Genomic DNA, 5035 nt, shown 5'->3' with positions numbered 1-5035 from the left:
TACTGAATGTTTTAATGTGCCAGTATTCTGTCTTCCTATATTACTGGTTGTTTTAATGTGCCAGTATTCTGTCTTCCTATATTACTGAATGTTTTAATGTGCCAGTATTCTGTCTTCCTTTATTACTGGTTGTTTTAATGTGCCAGTATTCTGTCTTCCTATATTACTGAATGTTTTAATGTGCCAGTATTCTGTCTTCCTTTATTACTGGTTGTTTTAATGTGCCAGTATTCTGTCTTCCTTTATTACTGGTTGTTTTAATGTGCCAGTATTCTGTCTTCCTTTATTACTGGGAATGTTTTAATGTGCCAGTATTCTGTCTTCCTATATTACTGAATGTTTTAATGTGCCAGTATTCTGTCTTCCTATATTACTAGTTGTTTTAATGTGCCAGTATTCTGTCTTCCTGTATTACTGAATGTTTTAATGTGCCAGTATTCTGTCTTCCTATATTACTAGTTGTTTTAATGTGCCAGTATTCTGTCTTCCTTTATTACTGGGTGGTTTTATAGAAGGGAGGTTTCTGCATCTAATTGTTAAGTATGAATGTTTAAAAATGTTGTGTGATATCCAATAAACACTTAATTTTACAAACAAGTGACAGTAATATGTCAGGTTATCTGTAAAATTAACTTATTCTTCATGTTGATTTTAAATTAGTTAATGACTTCTTGTTTTGATATAGATGAGTTTGGATGGAGGAAGAATAGGAATTGCAGGACAAGCGTTAGGAATTGGTCAGGTAATTAGGGATTTTATAGTTTTCACTAGGTGTGACTTGCAATCTAAAAGTAATAAACCCTTCTATTTTAAGATAAAAATTCCAGAATTAATCAATAAAAGTAAATTACTGAAAAGAGTTGTGAAATATATCTAATTTTATAGATCATTTCCTGACCTTAATAAGGTTACAGGGCCCGGCATGGCCAGGTGGTTAGGGCACTCGACTCGTAATCTGAGGGTCGCGGGTTCGCATCCCCGTCACACTAAACATACCAACCTCCGCCTTTGCCTGGTCCCAAGTCCAGGATGAGAAAGAGGGAGGGTTGGGCGCGGGGCTAGCAACTCCACCCCGTAAAAAACAAATATGTAGAACTAGAAATTAATCATAACATGTAGAAGGTTTTAAATATACACATCTTTTTACCTGTAACCTTATTTTATTTTTTATTCCTGTAAACTCCCAGTGGAGCATAGGGCCGCAACAACATCTTGCCAACGGAAGGTGTTGTTGGAGTTACTTGTAGCAGATGCTCACCTCAATATACAATCACACACACACACATAAAAATATATTTTTATAAATGTTAAATAAAAGTTAGTTTTTTCCTACACTTTATACGTCATTTTCAACGAGTTGGAAACAAGGACTTTATTTCATTCGTAAAACAACAAAGTTTAAGGTTGAGATCATGAAATGATCAATATCAGATACTAAAATATATCAACTACAATACCTTGGCTCTCACTCTCCTGATGAACCTGGTTACAGACTACAGCCCTATACCTTGGCTCTCACTCTCCTGATGAACCTGGTTACAGACCCTCATCCCATGATGAGCATAACTACAATGTACTCGTCTATAGTTCAAACTACTGTGATTAACAAGATTACTGAATACAGCTATGCTGCTCTACTTTTCACTCTCTACATTATTTTTATTTTTGTTCTTTAGCTTTAACTGAGAGAGAAGTTTGATCCACTACCTTTGTGAATTTTTTGCCTGCATCTTTTAGCATAGCTGCTTTCCAAGTCAACAATCTGGCACTCTGTAGTCTGGTCTCCATATCAGCCAACTTCATCTACAAGAAACATCATAAAACACAAACTGAATGTAAGTATCTTACATATAAGCACGGTATGTACATATCATGTCATAGTTTGTAAAATACAATCCATTTTCGTTGAAAAGATACACTATTACATCACAATAATATTATTAATAATTACAAATTGTCTTTCATACTAGTCCCAATACGAGTTTCCGATAAGAAGTATGTGTAAAAGTTTCAGGGAATTAATGAACAAAACATTCCACTAAATACCAGGCGATTTCTAATAGCCAGTCTTCAAAGAAATGCTATTTCTATTAGTCACATATCAGCCAAGACATTTCATACCACTCTCACAAAGAGATGAAGATTAGGTTAAAACATAGGACTCCTCAATACAAGACAAACAGGATATTATACAGACACTAAAATGTAATTCATTAAGTATTATGAATTCAAGTTTATTTACGTCTGCGGTATCTTGCATGGGGCCCAACACGTATCTCTGAAAAGACCTATTTGGATTATTTTCAGAACACTACACATCTGAAACAGAAGTGTATTACATTTCCTACGATAATTATACTCTTTTTTTGTTTTTTCTGACTGGTCTTGGTTTAAGAAAAAACAAGAACATCAAAATTTTGTTTCAAATCTACAAAAAGACACTAAAATTTTGAATATAAGGATTAATAATAGTCCAAGACATAAAACATTTTATAAATGGCTGTAAGATTGTATTCCAAATAGATGGAAAAGCAGTCTTAGTGTTAAAACATTCTTCAACATGTTTTGATAAACAATATTTTACTATTATACATATATTCATCCATTCCAAAGATCAGTTTAACCCTATTCCTGCTGGTATCAACTCTAACCTTGCATTATAAAAGTTAATATCTCGTAAATGTCATCATATCCGAGACAAAAATATTTAGAACCTACAACAAGGGACCTTTGAAAATAAAATATTTGATTTTTCTGATCAATTTATGATCTATAACAGAATAAAAGCCACTACATAACGTAGGTCTTTACCGTTATATACGGCTCCTGTAACTGTGAACTCAAAAGCCATTTTTCATACGTATCGTATAGTAGGCCTAGCAACATCATACACTAGGCTACTTTGTTGAAAGAAATGGTGAAATGAAATACATGAAAAGTAGACAGTATTTATATTTTATATGTAAAATCCGTCCATGTCTTCCTTTTACTAATTCAACTACGTCACAGTCTCTCCCAAGAGGCTTCGTATGAAGCTACTGTTCATGGATCTTCTCAAGTTGTAAAAGCGAAAGTTCTTGTTTATATAAAATTAAAGAAAACAAACTTCACGGAGAACTCATAACGTTAATTTATTACATTTCTGTGTCATACAAGGGATACAAAAACATTAATAACTTACAAGAATAGTCTTAAGGCATGTCAAAACATAGTTGGTTAAAAAAAGGGAGCCATATGGCAAATAGGTTGCAAGAAAGTTAATAATCCCAGTTTTCAGATGAGATATTCATAATTTTATTAGCTTCAGAAACTTGAATGTTTAAAAATAACATGAAGAAAATTGAATTTTACAGTTTTTGACATCACTCAACTTAAAAATTAACTTTTCAAACTATTTAAGCTAAAAATAAACACAAACTTGTGCAAAAATTACAGATTTCTGGCTTTGTTTCGTATTTTGACAATTTTTATATTCATCGACAGGAAATTTAACGATTCCCACCATCCCAATAAAAATTAACACACATGAAGGGTTGTGAATTTGCATTTTTAAGTGCAAAGCTACACAATGGGCTATCTGCACTGTGCCCATCACAGTTATCAAACCTTAATTTTTAGTGTACAAGTCCTTAAGCTTACTGTTGAGGCACTGGGGCCCCCAGTGGCACAGCGGTATGTCTGCGGACTTACAACGCTAGAATCCGGGTTATAATACCCGTGGTGGGCAGAGCACAGATAGCCCACTGTGTTGCTTTGCGCTCAGTTATAAACAAACGAGGCACTCGGTTAGTAGTTTGAATTTTGCAATTACTTTATCCAAAAGAAATATTAATAAAACAAAAATTTGAAATCACATTTCAGTCATCATACAGAACTTAAGATTGTATTTATAAACAAAACTTACCTGAATAGCCTGAAACTTCACGATTAATGAGCCAAATGCCTCACGTTTAGTAGCATAGTCTATGGCACATTCCAAAGCTGCCTAACAATGGAAAATTTAACTTAATTGCTCTGCGAACACAAATATAATTATATTTATTTCAATTTCACCACAAATAGTAGATCATCATTCTACCAGAATGGAGTTAAGAGTATTAAACAAGTCTCTATAGTATAATGAATGGTATTTTTTAAATTAAAAATGTAAATTTTATTGAAATAAGCATTATGTTTAGAATGTATAAATAGCTAATGTGTAAAGTCACTTTGTCATATTCCCTTTGAAAAGTTAATATATAGTAGCCTTTTTGGAAGGATGACGTGTTAACCTTTGTAAGGGGCAAGCACTATATTTCAGTCTTGTGGGGTTCTTAGTCTGTTGTAGTCTTTTTATGGAGTTGGTGAATTATAGTCTTATTGGGAAGCAATGTATTATACAGTCTTTTTTTAGAGAGTTGGGAAACTAGTTCTGGGAAGCTGTGTTCGAGTCTTTTTAAAGAGTTTGTGCAGTATAACATTTTGGAAGGCTAATATTTAAAGCGTACTTGTTGCTGGTATAATGTTTTTACAGAATATTATTTAATACCTTCAAACATCAAGTTTAAAATTTTGAAAGCATTTGGTAATTTAGATCCTATATCAATAGTGTAGTGATTTCTTTTTCTTACTCGAGAGGCTGTAGTCTGTAACCAGGTTCATCAAGAGAGTGAGAGCCAAGGTAGACGGGCAGTTGTCTGTAACCAGGTTCACCACGAAAGTGAGAGCCAAGGTAGTGGGGCTGTAGTCTGTAACTGTGTTATCACCAGAGTGAGTGGCAGAGTAGTATATCTGTAGCCACTAGTGATGCTGACCATGAGAGTGAGAGAAGACACTGTAGATATGATTAGTGGAAGTGTGATTTAATAAATTCATTTATAATGCAGTAATTTTTCATAATAATCTTAACTTTCGTACGATAGCATGTTGACCAGTCATGTTGACTTGTGGGATAGTGATGTCATGTTGACTTGTGTTGGGTACTGATAGTGACCCCATGTCTGACCAGTCATGTTGACTTGTGTTGGGTACTGATAGTGACCCCATGTCTGACCAG

The 5035-nt window shown here is 33.9% G+C and overlaps 1 long non-coding RNA gene across 1 annotated transcript; it reads right to left on the bottom strand.

Moving 5' to 3' along the window:
* Positions 1-1723: 1723 nt before the first annotated feature.
* LOC111084178 lies at positions 1724-4039 on the bottom strand. Its single transcript, XR_002609428.1, has 2 exons — positions 3905-4039; positions 1724-1803 (listed from the first exon to the last, which is right to left on the bottom strand). It is a non-coding gene; the product is annotated as an uncharacterized LOC111084178 (long non-coding RNA).
* Between the last annotated feature and the right edge of the window lie 996 nt (positions 4040-5035).

Source organism: Limulus polyphemus, unplaced genomic scaffold (assembly GCF_000517525.1).
Source record: "Limulus polyphemus unplaced genomic scaffold, Limulus_polyphemus-2.1.2 Scaffold14389, whole genome shotgun sequence".
NCBI lineage: Eukaryota > Metazoa > Arthropoda > Merostomata > Xiphosura > Limulidae > Limulus > Limulus polyphemus.
Note: the sequence above shows the minus strand (reverse complement) of the source record. Positions and strands in the feature narration are given on the sequence as shown.